We start from the raw sequence: 21,707 nt of genomic DNA, 5'->3' as shown, positions 1-21,707 counted from the left end.
AACATCGCCTGGTGGGAACATGGGAGAGGGCCTTCTCGGTGGCTGCTCCAGTGCTCAGGAACTCTCTTCCTGGGGAAGCCAGGCTGGCTCCCTCCTTGATGCGCTTTCGGAAATAGGCTGTTGTTGTTGTTGTTGTTGTTGTTCTGGTAGGCCTTTGGTGATTCATCTGGGCCTCCGTCTGGGCTAAGGTCTTTCAAAATTGTCATGCATTATATATTTTTAACTTTTGTATATTTCTATTCATAGGTTTTAAAATGTATATGTTTTAAATTTTGTAAGGCCGCCTTGAAGCCCAGTATTGGGCAAAAGGCAGGATAATAATAATAATAATAATAATAATAATAATAATAATAATAATAACAACAACAACAACAACAACAACAACAACAACACATCCAGAGAGGGCAGCAAGTTGCAGAAGGCTGGTGTAAGAATTATAGGCCTATGAGTGGCTCTATTGTTCTTCCTTCCTGCCCCAAGTCAAAGACATTCGCTGAATGGTAAACTGAGTCATCAAAAATATGTCCTTCTCTCCCTGGGTCTTATTTTATTGGTATTGAGTGTGATCCATCCTAGATTATGTGTATTTAAATTAAAACTGTGCGTGCTTAACTCCTGGGCCGAAATAAATGGGATTGAAAACGCCAAATCATGTGCACATTTTAAAATGTTTTACCTCACTTGTTTCATGGTTCAAGGAAGCTAACAAGCGTTTGTTAAAATCATAACCACAATGACAGCAGCAGCAGCAGCAGCAGCCTTTGGAAGCATCTCATCCACACGGCCGACTAGAAATGAAAGAACCAAATAAAGAACTTTATGTGTGCTATATTTATACGCATTTCAATTCTCCCCAAGCCTTTTTATGCCTGCTGGATTGTATAATTGCTACAAACTCTTAAAATTTCTATCCCATTTGAATAGTGAGTTTAAGAGATCTGTATACTACCCACTATAATTGCATTAGAAATAAAAATAGCTGTTCTCTCTCTCTCTCTTTCTCTCTCTCTCTCTCATATTATATTATTGAAATACTGATGGAACATGCAACAATTTTAAAATGGGAGCCAATTTTATGCATGTATTCACACACACACTGAAATATGATTGGTGGGCGTGAGGATGTGACTCTGCACTGGGTTTACTTTGGATCACACCCGTTGCCACCACATGTGACAACCCCACCACCACCTTATACTGCTCCTTTATTCTTTCTTGACCCAAAGGACCCAGCTCAGGTGCCGTCATCAAGGGCTGGGATAATGAAGCCGTCCCGGTGGTACACCTTTCTGTACTTAGGTTCCACAACTATACAGATTCGCACCCTCGCCCCAAACTTCTCCCTTCCGCTGCCACCATAGATTGACCTGTACCCTTCCCAGGTACTCCAATGAACACACCAGATGTACTTGAATGTAATTTATTAACAAGATGTGAATGCAAGTTCAAAAGCTTAATGGTTTCTCTCAGTTCATAAGCGTAATGGTTTCAGACAGTAATTTCACTTTAACATTTCAAAGGTAACTTTATAGGTTCTCCTGCCTACTATTATTTATTTATTTATTTATTTATTACATTTTTACAACTGCCCAATAGCCGAAGCTCTCTGGGCAGTTCACAAAAATTAGAACCATGATAAAACAACCAACAGGTTAAAAGCACAAATACAAAATACAGTATCAAAAGTACAACCAGGATAAAACCACGCAGCAAAACTGATATAAGATTAAAATACAGAATTAGAACAGTAAAATTTAAATTTAAGTTAAAATTAAGTGTTAAAATACTGAGAGAATAAAAAGGTATTCAGTTGGCGACGAAAAGAGTACAGTGTAGGCACCAAGTGAACCTCTCTGGGGAGCTCGTTCCACAACTGGAGTGCCACAGTGGAGAAACCCTTCCTCCTAGTAGCCACCTGCCTCACTTCCTTTGGCAGCGGCTCACGGAGAAGGGCCTCTGTAGATGACCTTAGGGGTCCAGGCAGGTACATATGGGAGGAGGCATTCCTTCAAATAACCTGGCCCCAAACCGTTTAGGGCTTTAAATGTCAATACCAGCACTTTGAATCAGGCCCGGACCTGGACTGGCAGCCAATGAAGTTGTAAAAGGACTCTACCCTTTCTAGGCTACGCTATTCTCCTTCCCACACACTAATCCACCAAAACAACAAAACACGCAGAACCTCCCTAGCTCTAATCTGAATCTCCTCTCTCATTTCTCTCTTCTCCTCTTCACATACCGGTCAGCAGGCATATATATTCCACAGTCCTCCAACTCTTCCCCTTCTCTCACAGCCAATCTAGATACTCCACACAAACATCCAATCAGCACTCTCCTTCCATCCAGCACTCACACACCCCTATATAGCTTTATACTTACCATTCTGCTACAAACACACAGTGAATACCTTCTTTAAATTTTTCCAAGTGTAATAAACTTTTATTTTACACTTAACAACATAGCCTTGTGTAGTAGAACATCACATCGGGCTTTGAAAGCCAAATTCATAGACATCAGGCCTGTTGATCATGTGTGCACGTCTGGTGCACACATGCAAGTTCATAACAGAGAGAAAGAGGAAAGGGGATTTTGGAGTTGGGAATTGATGCATCTGTCAATCTTCATCTTCCTGAGACTGTCAGATTTTTGAGGAAACTTTTGTTCCATCCCATTTTTACATGTGTTTGTGATCATCATCATCATCATCATCATCATCATCATCATCATCATCATCTTGTATTTATTTCTTACCCACCTCTCCCTCTGAATCAAGGCGGGGAACAACATCAAATATAAAAATAGTATAATATATATAAAATGGATTAATACATTATTAAAATAACAGACAGAAATTTTAAAATTTGACTGGGTAGGCCTGCCAGAAGAGATCAGTCTTTATAGCTTTAAAAAAAATAATCAGAAAGACTGTTAAGTTGATGAATCTCTTCCAGCAGGCCATTCCACAGTCTGGGAGCAGCAGAAGAGAAGGTCCGCCGGGTAACAGTTGTCAGGCTAGTTGTAGCTGACTGGAGTAAATTCTTCCCAGAGGACCTGAGTGTGTGGGACAGATTGTACAGGAGAAGGCGATCCCGCAGGTAACCTGGACCCAAACCACCAACTTCCACAATAGCTCTACCCAGCACGTAGACACACCATGCCTGAATATGAGGCTAATGTGGTGAACATCATGACTAATAGACCTGTCTTCCATGATGAGTTTGCCTAAATTAGAGCTGAAATTTATCAAAAGAATGATCACCTTTGGACTCCTCCATAACTGGTGGAGAATTTCAACTTCATTTTCTTCCGGGAAAATAGTAGGTGTTTCCCAGGATTCTTCTCTTGTAAAACTGTAGTATTCCACCCTACTTCTCATTTCTGGTTTATTTTGGGAGCTGCACTAATTAATTAATTCTTAGCAGCAAAATAAACCTTCTACTGCTTGTACATCAAAAAGTTTGGGTCCCCCACCACCACCACACACATTCTGTAAATCCATATTCTGATCCCTTTTTCTATGTAATATTATACATCCTTATCTACATAACAATTAGGCAGAAATAGGTCTAGATGAAAGCTGAAAAAGAGAGTGGGTGTTAACAGCCAAGCATATTTCTAGGAAATTAAATGTAGTTGCTTATACTTTGTGACTCAGCGTATACCCGTGTTTGATTTTTTTTTATGATAATGCTATACCTGTCATGCCTTATTATGTAAATAGTCATTTCATCGGATTGTTTGCAAAACTTGAAGAACATGACCTATAAAGATTTTTCTGGTGTGGCAATTTTCATCCTGTTAGATTATTTCTCCAATTTGAAATTTTACTAGATATGTATAAGATGGGGGTTATAAAAGTTTATAAAAGAGAGAAGTTTTGGGGGGCATGGAAAAACCAGGCCCAAAGGGGAGGGCTATTTCCTGGGGCAAGGGAGGGATGATCCCTCCCTGATCCTGGGATCCCCTGTGTGTCATCTGCAGGGCTGGCGCTGCCATAGAGGCAGCTCAGGTGGCGGCCTAGAGCGCCAAAATAAGGGGGCACAGAACGGCATGCCTGGAAGCTGCCCCTGCCCCCCAACCTCAGTGTCCTGGCTTCAAAGCCAGGAGTGGCTTCCGGCCAGGTGCTGGCTTCGAAGCCAGGACGCTGGGGTTAGGGGGCAGCTTCAGAATGGCATACACAGAAGCCGCTCTGGGAGTGATTCTGAGGCTACAGGAAAAGCAGTGTACTTGTTGTGGATCTGGGCCAAAAAGACTAAGGCCATAGCTAGACCTAAGGTTTATCCCTGGATCGTCCAGGGGTCAAACCTGTTCATCTAGGTGACACACAGGGGATCCAGTGCTCAGGCAAGGACGAACCCTGGATGATCCCAGGATAAACCTTAGGTCTAGCTGTGGCCTAAGTAAAGACAGAATCACCACAGAATGAGGTTCCAAAAAAACAAACGGCCTTACGTAATTAGGCAAGATAAGAGATACATGACCTTGACTGGCCAACATGGCTATTTCAGCTTCAATACAGAATGCTAAAAACCACTGCAGTATAATTGCAGATTAGAAAAACATTGTGTTACGGTAGCTCCTGCTAGCACAGCAACTGTTTCCAGGTTAGATTTATTTATATTTGTACTGTTGTGGTCTGGACTTAATATAACTAATTACTATGGTATGCATTTAGGATAAGATACGCTCTCTGTAAATCATATGTTCCAATGTTTGTATAGATTCAAGAAAGGGTATTTGCTTATTTCAAAGTGTAAAGCAACAGTGGTGCAAACAAAAAAAACACCTGTCCTTGGGCTAGAAATATTTGGTTATTGGCAATAACAAACTGTAGTATCTTTTCTGTGGTATTAACAAGGTAAAACATCTAGGAATATTTTGTGTACTATTCTGGAATTTCTTATTGCACTTTTGTTGACAGCAAATGTGAATATAAGAACAGTTAAGACTTACATAGTTTGGTTAAAGGAATGTAATTTAATTTTTGAGTGTTGTTCCTGTTTCTATTTTAACTTGTATATTTTAAACATTGTTATAGCTCCTGACGAAGGACAATCAGTTCGAAACGTTGAGCAGAACACGTTTGGATATTAACCAATAAAACAACTTTTATATGATTTCTGAAGCACCAAAGCTTGCCTCTTTTCAGCGCTTTGGAAAAATAAGAGCCAGACAACCACAAGAATGGGGAACTTGACTTTTCATTGTCATAAACAAATACGTTAGAAAGGGGAGGAGGTTTTCAGGAGAGGATGGTCTAAATTATGAGGTGGTCCAATGGGTTTAGGAGTTTAGAAGACATCAATAGGAGGAGTTGATGATGTCAAATTGGGCATTTAAGGCTGAGCGCAGAGGGATAAGCGGTCTCCCCTTTCCCTCAGGCACGGTTTGGTCTTGCCTAGGAGAGATGGGAGTCCCTCTGTGGAGAAGAGCTCCTTCACAGAGTCTGTGTCTGTCTGTCTTTGTTTGTGTTCATCTATGTTTGTCTTGTTCTACAAATCTGCCAGACACATGAATATGTTCTTTGGCAAGTTTGAGTTTTTGCTGATTCACACATCCTTAACTTTCTGTGCCATAAACTATAAAAAGTACTTAAAAGTAAAGTGCTGTGTGCGTGTGCGTGTTCTTTTGCTCATTAACTAAGTATACAGGATTTTCTGTTTGTTTTAGGGTTACAAAACTATCCAAGGAGGTGTCTAAATTGGCACTGTGACAGTTCTATGATGCAGCACCAATTTGGAGCCACTGCGGGGCAAAGAAACGCAGGAAACATGTTGTGAACTTACCCTGACTTTTCCTGTCGTAGTGAGGTCAGCATGGCTCTTCTGCTGTCTGTCCTCACTCCGGCGCTGCACCAGGGGTGTTCCCGGGCAGAAGGCAACCTTGGATTGGTTGCCGGAAGCTGGGGGAGGGGACAGACCTGGCTGGCCTAATGGCCACCAGAAAGCCCATGCTCCCTTCCTCCATCAAGATTGCTCATTGCCACACCGCAGCAGCGATACCGCTGCTCGGCACCATGACCACAGCCCCCAAAAGCTTGTGTGGAAGATGCACAGGAGGAGGAATAATTGCCTCCGTGGCTCATCCTGCACTGAATGGGGTGGGTGGGGTGGGTGAGACTAGATGGCTTTTAATGTCCCTACCAACTCTTGCATTCTATGTGGATGGTTTTGGCTGCCAGTTGGGGACTTGTAAATGGTGGCTGTAGTTGCACGATGGCTTCCAGTTATCATGCAAATAACAAATCCGTTAAGGATGTGGCTTAGCCATTCTCTCCCAGAATTTTAGAGCTTGAAGGAACGTTGGAAACGCTTAATGGAACATGTTAAACTGAAAGGTTTTGTTTTGTTTATTGAATTCTATTTATTGCTGTTCTCAACTTTTATTAATAGTTGTTATTGTTTTAACTTGTGTTGCAAGCTGCCTTCAGCTCATTGGGGAAACGGCAGGGAATACATGTTTTGAATAAAGGAAAGGAAATAATGCAACAATTGCTGCCTTAATTGTTGGAACTGTTTGCTCATCAAGACGAGCCCAGGTTGGGATGCATGGTGCCCAAATACCGCATCTATTAGGGGTGTGGCCCTTAACAGCTCAGTTTGGAGCTGGAGTGAACATGGAAAGGCCTTAACACACAACAGGTTAAAATAAATGGTTTTGTTTGCTTGCCTGGAAATGAATATTACCAACCTTGGCTGTTGGGCAGTGTAAATATTTAACAACAACAACAATAATAATAATAATTCTTACCCACCTCTCCCTCTGGATCGAGGCAGGGAAAACATTAAATATAATATAATACATAAAACTGATTAAAAGAGCATATAAAACTGATATAATATTAAAATTACAATCAGGACATCTTAAAATCCTTAGCTTTAAAATTCATCTGGGTAGGCCTGCCGGAAGAGGCTAGTCTTTATGGCTGTCTTAAACTCAGAGAGAGCATTAAGCTGACGAATCTCCTCTAGCAGGCCATTTCACAGTCTGGAGCGGCAGAAGAAAATGTCCTCTGGGTTACAGTTGTCAGGCTAGTTGAGGCTGACTGGCATAAACCCTTCCCAGAGGACCTGAGTGTGTGGGGCAGATTGCATGGGAGAAAGTGGTCCCACGGGTAACCTGGACCCAAACCATGTAGGGGTTTAAAGGTAATAATCAAATAAATAAATAAATGAATATTTTTCTTATTAATGCTTCTTTTCACTGGACTGTTTGCCTGTGGGTTGCCCTCTGAGTATCGCCCCTCATTTTCATGTGCAAGGTTTCTAGGAGTGTTGTAGAAATTCAGCTTTCTGTGGCCCGCTTGGCTTGGCTAGGTTGCTAAGGCTTGGATTGCCGAAGCTAAAAAAAAGAATTACAGTTAATGACTTTGGGTGGTTTCTTTCTGCTGCTTTCCACCTGCCAGACAAAGTAATAATGGGGATGTGTGAATCAGAAAAAAAGAAAAAGAACAACCTGGAGTTGCTTAAGCTCAGATTGTGAGCTTTCTTCGTGTGTGTGTTTTCATATGAAAATCCACGCATATTTCCCCAAATGTACAAATCAATTGTGCACATCTTTGAAACGTACACATTCTTCTTTCATTGATTAAAGCATCTTTCTGCACATTTTTTTCAAAAGTCCCCACGCTGTTGGATGCATTTTTGGGGGTCCATGCATACGGACCTAAACCAGAGATTGTGTCTAAGTCTGTGTTCTGTCCGTATGGTGTGAAGTGGATAAATCCTGAAGTGAAACAAATTTCTCCTGCATCCCTAAGAAATAGGGCACGGCAAGAAGGGGCGAAATCCCAGGGATCATCCCAAGGATCATCACTGTGTGTCCACATGACGCACAAGGGATCCTGCGAGCAGGGAAAGATGTTCCTTCCCTTTCCCCAGGATATGGCCCTACATTTCTATCCCAACTTTTCCTGCAGTCTTGGGATGATCCCGAGACTGGGGGACATGTGGGCAGCCATCCCGGTTTATCCCAGCTCCTCACAAGTAAACATGAGGAGCCGGGCACAGAGCTCTTCAGAAGCTCAGTGCCCATCAGGGATGGGAGGGGGAAGTCAGATGATGATGATGATGATGATGATTTTAAAAACTCACTTTTTCAGTGGAGCATTCCTGCGCTCTTTTTCAATAATAATAATATTTTTAAAAAATGGCAGGCGCGACATCCTCTTTCTCCTGGGATGTCGCACGCCACATGTAGATACCCTGGGACGATCCCAGAAGCAGGTAAGTCCGGGATCGTCCCACCTCCCTCCCTCAACACTGTATGGTGTAGACATGCCCATAGATTCCTCTTCTCTCCAGCCTCCTTCATGCTCCCCCAAATCTGCTCCCTGGAAGGAAAGCTCATTGCATGAGCTGACATCCATTCATGTGATATTGGATTCAGCTCTTTGTTTTATTTTTGTGGCATGTCCTCTGCCTCACCATCAGTGCTGAAGACTGACACCAACTGAAATTTTCTTCGGTAAGCCATCACAAATGCAACAATCAAAAATTATATAGAATTCTATTAGGGATGTGCTCCGCTTCTATTCGGTTCAGAGAAGTAGGAGCGAGGCAGCCTAATTCACCTCCGAAAAAAGTGGAGGCGAAGAGAGTCAGGGGGACTGCGGATCGAGGCGAAGAGGATTGCCTCAATCCGGAGCTTCGCCTGCAGGTAAGTGGGGGGGGAGGGGGACTCATCTGGCGCTGCCGACACTGCCATCCATGCAGCGATGGCTGCGACGGCGCCAGGTAAGGGAGCAGGGAGGAGGGATGCTTACCTGCGTCCATCGCGGGCTTCAATTGAGGCCCCGGTTGAAGGCAGAAGTGAAGGCCGAGGCCTCCTCCAGCTTCAACCGGGGCCTCAATTGAAGCCCGTGACAGGTGCAGGTAAGGGGGTGGGGGGAGGCTTATCTTGCGCTGCCGCCGCCGCTGCCGCCATCCATGTAGCGACGGCGGTGAAGCCGGATCTCGCTCTGTGGAGCGGAGCAGGAGACAGGCAGAGCAGCGCAAAGAGGATCGGGCTCAATCTGGATTTTCCGGATCAGGCCACGAAGCGGATTGGGGGTTCCGTGCACACCCCTAAATTCTATTCTTTGTGCTAGTATTTTTTTTAAAAAAGAATTGGTTCTAGTTTGTTTATTTTTGAGAGCTAAACATGGACATACTGTTTTTGCTTGTGGGAAAAAAAGTTGAGTGACTGACTGACTGAATGGGTTGTTGAAGTAAACACACGCACACACACATGCACACACACACACACACACAGGTCGTGGGGGAGTTTTTTTGGAAAGTATTGGAGGTCAAATGAGGCAAAAGAAGAAGGCTTTAAGCCATGGTATGTGCCTTAATGCCAAGAGATTTTAGCCTGGCAAAAATATATCCGAGAAGAAATTAAGGTGAAAGGCTAAATGGATAAAGTTGCCTGAAGGATCATTAATCTCTTTCTGGGATTCAGAAATGAAGTCCTAAGAGCACCCAATATGAGCCAGGGATTTGTGGATGTGGAATAACAAGCAGGCAGCCTGCTGGACATGGCAGAGTCAGAGGTTAGGCAGATGATCCCCTCACCAGTCAGGATTGTAAACTTCCAGTCTGAAGGTCTGAGACTGACACAGAGGGCAAGAGACCCTTTCAGTTGATGTTCAAGCAGGGCAGGGAGGTTCTCGGAACAGCTGAAGAGCAGAAGTGAGTGAAAATAAGATTCACAGAGAGCTTTTACTCCAGTACCCTAAATCATTTCACAAACATGTAAAACATACTTGTAGCATAAGACCCCAAAAAGAGCCCTGCTGGATCAGACCAAGGGTCCTTCTAGTCCAGCACTACGTTCACACAGTGGCCAACGAGCTCTCGACCAGGAACCCACAAGTGGAACACTGGTGAAACAGTTTATTAGGCCTGGGTGTCTTTTTGTCTACTTCACACTGTAAACGGGGAGAGAATGTCTTTAGGAAAATTGATTATTTTTTGGTGTTAGATTAATTTGGTCGCATTTGGTTGCAGGCTGGTAGGGGTGGGCCTGTTTAGAGGAAACCGTGATGGTGGTCATTCTGAGGCACTGTTTTGGTGACAGGTGATACCTGAGGCCTTTTGCTGACAGTTTTGCAGCCCCAGTGAGGGCATAAGAGTTACCTATGAGGCCAAATCACTTCACCCGCCCAGTGTTTTGCAGCCCTGGAGGGTGGGGTTTACATGGGCAGGGCTTCTCGCAAAAGGTGTAAGTCTGGGTGTGTGTGTGATCTTACAGGTGCCATTCAGTAGGCATAGAAGGTTTCACCCGATATAACACCTAGCTTGTTGCTGATGTAGATTAGAGCCTGCCCAGTTTCCCCTTTGCAGGTCTTCAACGAATGTGGCCCAAATTTGATACCGAGTGTGATGGCAGCCATAAGCATATCTTAGCATAAGCGAAGCTGTGTTTTGATCAATCTGATCAATCGGTATAGACAATTCAGATGTCGGGAATTGACTTAATAGCTGAGTAGTAACTTAAAAAATGCTGTCTGTGTCTCACAAGACACCCACCCACCCACATATGTGCAAACTGAAAGAATCTGTGGTGAGACAGACTTCCCTTTTTCCTAGCTGCCAGGGCAGATTTCCCTTTTGGACCTGGTTGCCCAGGTAACCAGCCTGCTACAGGAAGAAGCTAGCTTAACCACAGAAATTTCAGGAACTAGTGGTCGGGTACTTCGCACATGCTCAGTTTTATGCCTACATCACCAGGACTTGCTAATAAAACATCTGGCACACCCAGGAAGAGTCAGAGAGGTGCTCCTTGGCAGAGATGAATCTTTTCTCCATTGCAATGTTAATTCCTTTCTATCAAATAAAGGTGTGTTGGACCGTAAGAAGCATCTTTGTAATGTTTGGGCCACGGCACATACAGACTCGGCTTGTCTCTTTACCCGCCCCCCTCCTTTCGCCCACAAAGAGTGATTCCAGTCTGGATTTAGGCCATGATATGTGTGCTTCTCTCCAACAGTTAGCATAGCAACTGGGATCTGAAATGGTCAAAAAGGGAAGCTCTGACATTTGCAATTTGATAGACTTTGCAACAATGAGATGCCAGCAGTGAATATCATTGCATTTAACCCTCTGACAAAGAATCCACTTGGGACAAAGGAGATTAGAAAGAGATGCCTTGGCAGTTCTCTGTTCTGTGTAGGTTCCCTATGGGGAAGTTTTATAATTCAAAGCTGTGTGGTCCATTGGTTAAGGAAACAAAAATATCAGTAATGGGTCCTGGAATCAAGACTTCCTCCATCTTCTGCTTTAGATCGTTTACAGTCATATCTGAAACATGATAGAGGTAGTTGCTGAATGCTGGAAAATGCTTGAGAGCAATGGGCAGTTTGGGTTGCTACTTCATATTTCACACACACACACACACACACACACACACACACACACACACACACACACAGAGGATTTGTGAGTACTGCTTTTCTTTCCTTGTTTAAAGGACCCAGCCTTGAATTTCTTTCTCTCTCTCTCTCTCTCTCTCTCTCTCTCTCCACTTGCATATATTCTAGTGTAACCATATGAAAAGGAGGACAGGGCTCCTGGACGTTTAACAGTAGTGTAGAAAAAGGAATTTCAGCAGGAGTCATTTGTAGGCATGCAGCACCTGGTGAGATTCCCTCTTCATTCCAACAGTTAAAGTTATAGGACCCCTGTCCTCTTTTGTACCTGGTAACCCTGGTATAGCTCTTGCAGCTTCATCTGTTGTGATGAAGAAGGAATGTCACTAGGTGCTGCGTGCATACAAATGACACCTGCTGAAATCCCCTTTTCTACACAACTGTTATAGATACAGGAGCCTGGTCCTCCTTTCCATATGATCACCCTAATATATTCCAGTACTGTTTCGTAATCCATCTACTTTTATATGCCTCTTTTTATCACCTTCTAGTTCACTGTCCATCAGCAAGTGAAATAAAAAAGCCTTGTTTCATGGCATAAATTGTTCAGGGAGTGGCGGTTTTTTAGATGTACGTACAATGCTTTAAGCATTTGGCATTTGGCCTTGCCGGAAAATTGATGCATGAAGGCAGTTGGCTCCTGATTCAGTAAACTTTTAGGAAGGACATCCTGTTTAAAGGACTCAGGAATAGGGTGACCCTATGAAAAGGAGCACAGGGCTCCTGTATCTTTAACAGTTGTATTGAAAAGGGAAATTCAGCAGGTGTCATTTGTATACATGGAAAATCTGGTGAAATTTCCACTTCATCACAGCAGTTAAAGCTGCAGGAGCCCTGCCCTCTTTTAAATCTGGTCACTCTGGTATAGCTTCTGCACTTTAACTGTTGTGATGAAGTGGGAATTTCACCAGGTTCTCCATATATACAAATGACACCAGCTGAAATTCCCTTTTCTATGCGACTGTTAAAGATACAGGAGCCCTGTCCTCCTTTTCGTAGGGTCACCCTACTCAGGAACAATGGGCAGGATCAATTTATTTACTAATTTATTTATTGCAGTTTTATACCACCCAATAGCCAAAGCTCTCTGGGTGGTTTTCAAGAATCTAACAGGGCACTTCTGTCCCTACCAATTCTCTTCCACCCAGCCAATTGCATTGTACAAGTGGCCCCCATTGTTTATGCAACAGTGATTTAGTGCTTCTGAGGCAACCCAAAATGAGTGGAACTGTTTGTTTCTGGATGGAATTGTTTCTGGATGGGCCAGAAAGGAAGTGTCCTTTGGATTCTGCCCAGAGAATAGGGTGGCCATATGGAAAGGAGGACTGGGCTCCTCTATCTATAGCAGTTGTATTGAAAGGGGAATTTCAGCAGATGTCATTTGTATGCATGCAGCACCAGCTGAAATTCCCTCTTCATCACAACAGTTAAAGCTGCAGGAGCCCTGTCCTCTTGACCAGATACAAAAGAGGGCAGGGTTCCTGCAGCTTTGACCATTGTGAGGAAGAGGGAAGTTCACCAGATGGTACATGCATACAAATGACACCTGCTGAAATTCCCTTTCTATATGGTCACCCTATCAAAGAAAGAAAGAAAGAAAGAAAGAAAGAGGTCACTTCTGATTTTTGTCAACAGTTGGGTGTGTACACATTCACACCCAGATTTGTGTGGCGTTAGGCAGATGAATGTTCATATTCCTGTCAGTCATAGGTAAGAAGGCCCCAAACACTGTTTGAGGGATCGTGTCCAGACAAGATTTAGGTGGAGACCAAATATGAGCTATTTGAGTAAATAACAGAGCCATAAAAATAAATCCACAAATCAGGCAAACTGGCAAAATGGAAAAGGAGGGATAAAGCCCTTGGTCACTTTCAGTTTCTCATTTTTCTAATCTTAAATTCAGTTCAACCCAAACTTGGAGTGTGTTTTTTTTTTTTTTAAGTTTGCATGAAAAAAAAAGTGTGCTTTTTTTGGTGAAATTTTCCCTGAATATGCACGCGTTTGTATGCAAGTTTACCAAATATGCACTCTTTTTTTGGAAAGCAATATTTTTGGCACTTCTACAGCTCCATTTCAAAAAATTCCTGAAGGGTGAATTTTGATGGGAAGATGCATTTCAGTTCTCATACTGATTTGGAAGTGCAAAATTAAAATGTGAATCAAACAGACCCTTTTAGTCTGGCTCTCTCAGTTCGAATTAAATCCAAAATTCAATAGTGTTGCAGTTTTAATTGTGTTTGATTTTTTTTTTTTTACACTGTATTTTAATGCTGGATTCGTTTGTGGACCAACCAGAGAATTTGTGTTACTGGTCAGATTTATAAATACAGTATTTATTTATTTATTTATTACATTTTTATACCACCCAATAGCCAAAGCTCTCTGGCGGTTCACAAAAATTAAAACCATGAAGAGCATAATTACAGTGACCATACATCCAGTTTGGTCCAGACATGTCCGGAAAAGGGAGGGCCAAACCAGGTCTGGGGGGGAATCCTATTTTAGTAAAAATTGTCTGGGAAATGCATTAAGGTCCTCACAGGCTTCCGTTCAGGCCTCTGTTTGGTCGACACAGTGACGTTGCCCAAGCAGATGCCTGGACGGAAGCCTGCAAGGGCCTTAAAGCACGCATTTCCGCATTTTGGAAACGGGTGCTTTAAAGCCTTCCCAGCCTTCCATCCTGGCCTCTGTTTGGCCGATGCAGTGATGTCACCCAAGCAGAGGCCCAGAGGGAAGCCTGTGATGGCCTTAAAGCATGTGTTTCCAAAATGTGGAAATGCCTGCTTTAAGGCTCTCCCAGCCTTCTGGCTGGGCCTCTACTTAGGCAACGTCACTGCGCCGACCAAGCAGATGCCCAAATGGAAGCCTGTGAGGGCCTTGAAGTGTGCATTTCCACATTTTGGAAATGCATGCTTTAAGGCCCTTCCAGCCTCCTGCCACCGCCACCAGCAGCAGCTGTCACCACTGCTGCTACCAGCTGCATCTGCCACCAGCAGTAGCCACAGCTGCCACCAGCAGCAGCTGTAGCAGCCACCACCACCAGTAGCAGCAGCCACCAGCTGTCAATGAGGCAGGGTTTTGGGGGGGGGGTTGCTGTTTTTTACTGTTATGTCTTGTTGAAGTTGAAACAAGCTAAGAGATGCTACCTTTTAGTCCATTTTGTCCCATGGCTAATGCTTGCAGGCTAATAGTAGTTTATACTCTTCCTGAATGCTTGTTTGCTGTATTAGATTTTGTGAAGTCAGACTTGTGACCAAGGCCATGTTTGGGTGGGCACGCCCCCTTGGGGGCTGAGCATGTTGGTGGGCATGCCTCCTTGAGGTGGCCATTTTGTCCTCCTTTTTGGTTTCCAAAATATAGTCACCCTAGCATAATAAAACAACCAACAATCTAAAAACACAAATACAAAATACAATATAAAAAGCACAAGAAAGTAAGAAGGTAAGTAATTAATGGAGCAATCCCATGTCCCCTAGACAGGAAACCATGTTCCATGCCCCACTCCCTCTCAGCCATAGGAGTGAGCCACAGCAACTGTCTCCCCATGTTCATAAAACTGTGCATAGAGAGGGCAAAAAGGAGGGGTTCCCAGAGGTGGAACAATAAAATAAATTCAGGTCAGGAAATGGGCTTAGGGAATAGATATACAGAAGAAAAACAATGGAAAAAGCCAATCACTTTTCAGCAGGCAGAAGACAAGTCCTGGATACTATGGGGGCATGTCGCGTTTGTGTTTGCATGCCAAACGTGTATCTGGCAGTATCATCCATTGCTACCAAGGACAGAATCTACACAGCTGAAAAAGAAAAGATTATTGACCATCTTTGAAATAAGAATGGAGAGATCTGTTTTCTAGTTTGGAACAGAAGGTGGATTATGTTGTAGGTGAGTCTGACAGTTATGAATGCCAAATACAAGGTAGTGTCATTTCTGAACAACCTTGAGCAGATGGAGAGCAAAAGTGTGCACAGAGGAGGGTTGTTAATTGAGTGACCAGGGATTATGTTTAGGAATTTGAGAAGAAACCACTGAAAAACTATTACAAAAGCCACCAGCAGATCAGAACCTTGAACCTGCCAGATGGCCCTGAAAGGGAAAAATTGAATTAGATGGCTCATTAAAAATACTACCAATTAAAAAAATGACACATGCAAATAGCTATTTTTTTAAAAAAAGAAAAGAAACAAGAATGATTTAATGGGTGATCCTCAAGTAGATAGGTTTTATTATTGGAAAATGGTTGAAGATTGATATAGGTTTCTGTTGATCTGAACACTGGGTTCAAAGGAGTTGTTCAGTGCTTTGGTGTGCAGACACCATATCTGCCTTGTATCCAGTCTTTTGGGCAGGTTACTTGCCTTTTGCCATGCCTCCCATGGCAGCCATTTTGTCATGGTGCCTAGGGCAGGTTTTCGTTTGTTTGTTGTTGATGTATTTTTGTTTATTTTGTCCAAATTGCCAAATATGCCCATGACCCAAAAAACGTTGCTCATCCCTGGATAACAAATCACTGTAATGTTTATAGCTGTTTTTATAAGGATAATGTTTTTATATGCTTTTTATGTTTTTAAACTTTGTATATTTGTTTTCATGTTTACTGTTTTTAACTTTTGTAAACCACTCAGAGAGCTTCGGCTATTAGGTGGTATATAAATGCAATAAATAAATAAATAAAATATAGGTTACTCCAATTATTGCATTTGGGGCTGCCTTTAAAAGCAATTAGTACAGAATATGGTTTCTGAATGGCTGATCAGGGTTAGAATCTGATGGGGATATTATAACAGTGTTGATCCTCTTCACTAGCTCCCAGTCCACTTTCTGAGCTCATAACAAAGTGTTGATTTTGACCTTGCAAGCCTTTCACATCTGGGCCATGGGATCTGAAGGACGCAGACAAGCTGGAGCGTGTTCAGAAGAGGGCAACCAGGATGATCAGGGGTCTGGAAACAAAGCCCTATGAAGAGAGACTGAAAGAACTGGGCATGTTTAGCCTGGAGAAGAGAAGATTGAGGGAAGACATGATAGCACTCTTCAAATACTTAAAAGGTTGTCACACAGAGGAGGGCCAGAATCTCTTCTCGATCCTCCCAGAGTGCAGGACACAGAATAACGGGCTCAAGTTAAAGGAAGCCAGATTCCAGCTGGACATCAGGAAAAACTTCCTGACTGTTAGAGCAGTACGACAATGGAATCAGTTCCCTAGGGAGGTTGTGGGCTCTCCCACACTGGAGTCATTCAAGAGGCAGCTGGACAACCATCTGTCAGGGATGCTTTAGGTTGGATTCCTGCATTGGGCAGGGAGCTGGACTCGATGGCCTTGTAGGCCCCTTCCAACTCTGCTATTCTATGATTCTATGATTCTATGAAGGATTGCCTCTTCCCATATGTACATACTCATACATACCTCATCAATTAAGGCCCTTCTCCAAGTGCCTGCCACAAGCTGAGACATGATAGGTGGCCACAAGAGGAAGAGACTTCTCAGTGGTGACCCCTTGGATTTATGGAATGCCCACTTCAGAGAGGGACACCTGGGGACTACTTTAATGAATTTTTGACACCCAGACATTGAGTGTTTCATTATCACAGTCTATATAATGTGATACTTCCAATCATGTATTATGCTGTTTTTTGTATGGTTGTTGTTATTGATGTTGTCTGTTTCTTAATGGGATTGTTTTATTATGTAGAAAAAACATATGTGGGTCTATATTATCTGCTGCTGGATAAGTTCTTTTAGCTTTCCCATTCTTTTGTTGTTTTTGTTGTTTTAATGCTGATTTCTAAGACTGTGAGCCTTGCTAGACGAGGCCTTAGCGCTCTTGAGAGCCGGTTTCCCTGCTGTGCGTCCACATGACGCACAGGGGAATCCAGCCCCAGGCCGCACTGAAGCCTCCTCTAATGCGCCATAAGCGAAGTCGTTTATGGCGCACCTTTTCTGCAGCTCCAGCCTAAGGCCAGGGAATTTCTAGAGACTTCCGTGGCTTTTTGCGGCTACTTGCTTACTCGCAAGTAGCCGCAAAAAGCCGCGGACTGGGCTCAGCGCTGTGCCCATCAGCCGGGGGGAGGGACACACGGAGGGAGAAGGGAGCACAGACGACACGGGACACACGGAGGGAGAAGGCATGGGAAGGGATCAGGACCGGATGGGGGGTTTAAGTAAAAAAAAATGGCTTACCTTCTCCGGAGTCTTCGGGCCACATGTGGCCCCTTTAACAACAACAACAAAAAAATGGCTGACGCTGCAGGGCTTCCGTCGTCCCTGCGCCTCGGCCATCTAGGAGGCTGGGCGGCGCGCGTTAAAGTTAGCGTGCCGTCGCCCCGCCTTCCTGCTAGCTTATCCCAGCAGGTCTAGCAACACCCTGTATCTGTGTTTATTCTGTGATTTTAAATTGTTTTGTTATAACTTGCAAATCACTAAGGGTATAGCACTTACTGGGCAACTAGTAAATAATGTAAATAAAGAAGTAAACAAACATGTATTAGATGAGCTTCCTTTATTTTTAAATTCCAACACTGACTTTTGAATGCATACGTTTTTTTGTTTTGCTTTTTACTGTCCAATGTCCATATACAGAAGGCAGGATTGGAAAAGATGGTGTGAAATATCTACTGATGTTGCCCTTTATTATGCAAACACTGTGTGTATGACACATAGTGCTTGTCTCCTACATTGTTATGAAACTGTTTGGATCTTGAGATGCAAAAAGAAATCAGAGAGGCTGCCAAGTTAGAGCTGAGGGATGTGGAAGTTCAGGACTCAGCCCTTAGGGACTCTTCTCTATATTCTCACAGTGGTGATAGGATAGTAACTGACAGTGAGCACATAGAAACTAATTTGGGTTGCTCCAGAAAAGCTGAAACATCATCGGAGAAAGCTGCACACAGACAAGACATAAAAAGTGACAAAATAATATAGGTGCATTAGGGCTGGGCGAGGATGTAACTTGGTTCATTTTTTTATAAGAACATACCCAGATGCTCAAATTTCTTCATAAATGGGATGGAAAGAATTGAACATTAAACAAATCTATATGTGGAAGAACTTGAAACTGACAGATCCATTCATCTAGACAGAGTGGTTGGAGTGCTTAGTTCTTCAAAGTTGCCTTTGAAACCCTGTATATTGTTCAACTATGTTTGTGGTACTAAATTAAGGTCGCCACCTCTCTCTGGGCATGTCTGGAAAGGAAAGGAACCTCTCGTGCAAGCACTTGAGTCATTGCTGATTCCTAGAGGGACGCCTGCGTTTGCTGACGTTTTCTGTCTAGACCATGCCTTATCTCGGGGATCGCCCAAGGATCATCCCTGTGCATCCACATGATGCACAGGGGATCCTGGGGGCAGGGAGGGAAGATCCCTCCATTTCCCCGGGATAATCAGGATGGCTTTTAACCTGATTTTTCCTGTGGTCTTGGGATCATCCCAAGAACCCGTGAGGTGTGGGCGGCCATCCCAGTTTCATCCTGGCTCCTCATGAGTAAATGCAAGAGCCAGGAACCGGGCATGGGGCACAGAGCTCTTCAGGCGCTCCATGCACATCGGGGGTGGAGTGGGGGAGCAGGATCATTTTTTTTTTAAAAAAAGAGCAAACATTATTGTTGGAGCGCTCGTGCACTCATCTTCAATTAAAAAAACAAAAAACAAAATGGCGGGCACAACATCCTCCTTCCTCCCTGGACGTGATGTGCCATGTGTGGACAAAGGGGAGGATCTCACGATCAGCATATCGCAAGATCCTCCTCCTTCCCTCCCCAGTGTAGACATGCTCACTCACTCTCTGACAGGCTCTTCTTTTTTATTAACAGCTATGTGACAGGAAGATGGAACATAGTCTTCTCCATGTTGAGAAGAGCGGTATGTATTAAATCCATTTGGTGCAGATGGGTGAGAATTTTTTGTGGTTCAGGTTTTGATAAGAACTCATTAAAAAAAACTTGCAAATGTCTTCATAAATGGGTTGGAACAAAGTTGAATCTTTCAACAACAACAAAAGAAGGCAGAAGAAAGAGAAACTGGCAGATCCATCTCTTTCTATATAATCAGGTAGGACATATCACTTGGGCATCCCTTGTCCCAAAACATTCTTCAGTACCTAGCAAATCAAAATCCTCTCTTCATTTATTACCAACTCAACAACAAGAAGATTACATGGGATCCTGAAGTAGTCTCCCATCCTGGATTTGACCAGACATAGACCTGCTTCGATTCAGCAAGGTTATAGCATGATATACCTTCAGACCACACCTTGCAACTTATGCATGTGTTCATCAAGAACCTCAATGCAAAGTAAATTGAGAATAGATGCCTATACAAATAGAGATAGCCGCCTGTTCTTTTCTATAATCATGTTGAACTTCTTTTCTCACCAATACATAAAACCATCCATCAACCATCAATAAAGTCTTGTAGTAGTCAATGTCTTCTTATTATTACTATTATTATTACTATTATTAATTGCATTTATATACCTCCCCATAGCCGAAGCTCTCTGGGTGGTTATCAGAAGTTAAAAACAGTAAACATTAAAAACATATATACAAAACTTAAAAACATAAAAAGCATAAAAACAACAGTATCCATTTAAAAACAACATTTCTGGGGTCCATTAAAAACAAACAAACTCAGTATATGTTGTTAAATGCTGTTAAATTCCTGGGAGAAGAGAAGGGTCTTAACCTGGCACCAAAAAGATAACAATGTTGGCACCAGGCGAGCCTTGTCTGGGAGATCATTCTATAATTGGGGGGCCACCACTGAAAAGGCCCTCTCTCTTGTTGTCATCCTCCAAGCTTCCCTCGGAGTAGGCAGTCAGAGGAGGACCTTAGATGTAAAGCGCAATGAGCAGGTAGGTACATGTCGGGAGAGGCGTTCCACCAGGTATTATAGTAGTCAATGGAGCTTATCCCCAATAGCTATCACAGCCTATGAAATATTGCTGGTTCTCAAACTTTTTAATCGGTCTCCCAGCTATTGTCATGGCTGTGATACATCTCTAGTTCTCTCCCCTATACTTCTTCTCGTCTTTTTTCATCTTCCCTCTCTTTTGATCATGACTGTTCGCTCCTCTTTATCTTCTATGATCTTGCCCCTTTCTCTTCCTCCTACTCCTGTCTAAATTTTTTTCCTTGTTCTGAAGATCCCCCTTTCTCTCACTCTCTTCAAATGCCAAGAGTTTTCAATAGTTTCCCCAGAAATGCTTGATTCCCAGAGCATTGACAGTGCTCCCCAGAGGGTTAGGATGACAGAAGCTGAAACACAGCAGTTTAGATTGCAGAGAAAGGCTGCTGGAAGTCAATCTCAGTTTTCAGCAAAAGCAGAATCAAGACGACAAAGAAGTCTGAAGCAGGGATAATCTACAGTCAAGACATGGTAGGTAGATGTTTAATCCAAAAGTGTCCTAAGCAGTAATCATGCTGTTAGCAATACTTTGCCTAAGGCTTTTTCTTCTTTCTTTTTTTGCTATCAAAACTGCAGTAATAAGAATAACACACACAGTAGGAAGGAAAATGAGTAAGGCAGAAATGCCAGCAATTTCCGTCGCACAAGGATTCTGGAATTGGGATCTATGGACTGTGTATAATCCATTCCATCTGTGTTTCTCAGTTTGCCAGACAGCTTTCATTCTGTTGTCCGTTCATCACCAGAATCAGATTATTTTACCTATTGGTGAATTTGTGCAAACTCGCAAGTGCAAAAATGCACAAATTTCCCAAAATGCACAAATTCACCCAAAACGGGCATTTTCACACTTTAGCCTGTGCGAAAGATGTACGTTTCTGGTGATTTGTCTCTTCTTTTGGCATATCTTTCTATGAAGGAATTCCTGAGCAGTTTGTACAAATTTGGCTGTTATTTACAAAAAATAAATTAAAAAATGGATCAGTCATTTTTGTAAATTGCTGACATTTCCACAAATTGTGGAATCTGCAAATAAAATCCCAATAGTTCAGGGAAATGCCCACAAACACAAATTGAATCATGCAAACCACAAAACTCTATCAAGTAAAAAAGAAGAAGAAAAAACTGCAATTACCAGTGACAGACATCCCTACTGCTGGCTGTTTAATATTGCTAATGTTTTCAATGTTTTCCCTATTATTCGAAGAGAAGAGGGCTATCAATGGCTCATAGTCCTGAGGTTATATGCTACCTCCAGTATCAGAGGCAGTAAGCCTATACATACCAGTTGCTGGGGAAAATGTATGAGAGCGTGTTGTTGCACCCATGTCCTGCTTGTGGATCCCTGGTCAACAGTTGGTTGGCCACTGTGTGAACAGAGTGCTGAACCAGA

The 21,707-nt window shown here is 43.0% G+C and overlaps 1 long non-coding RNA gene across 1 annotated transcript in view; it reads right to left on the bottom strand.

The window, feature by feature from the left end:
• LOC134409120 (uncharacterized) overlaps positions 1-21,707 on the bottom strand; it is a 31,810-nt gene that overhangs the window by 1,905 nt on the left and 8,198 nt on the right. The window contains exons 3-4 of the long non-coding RNA XR_010026157.1: positions 9,555-9,658; positions 677-788 (exon numbers count right to left, since the gene is read on the bottom strand). This is a non-coding gene — a long non-coding RNA (uncharacterized LOC134409120). The remainder of the gene's footprint in view (positions 1-676; positions 789-9,554; positions 9,659-21,707) is intronic.

This window comes from Elgaria multicarinata, chromosome 15 (assembly GCF_023053635.1).
Source record: "Elgaria multicarinata webbii isolate HBS135686 ecotype San Diego chromosome 15, rElgMul1.1.pri, whole genome shotgun sequence".
NCBI classification, from domain to species: domain Eukaryota; kingdom Metazoa; phylum Chordata; class Lepidosauria; order Squamata; family Anguidae; genus Elgaria; species Elgaria multicarinata.
This window is presented reverse-complemented; position numbering and strand designations above follow the sequence as displayed.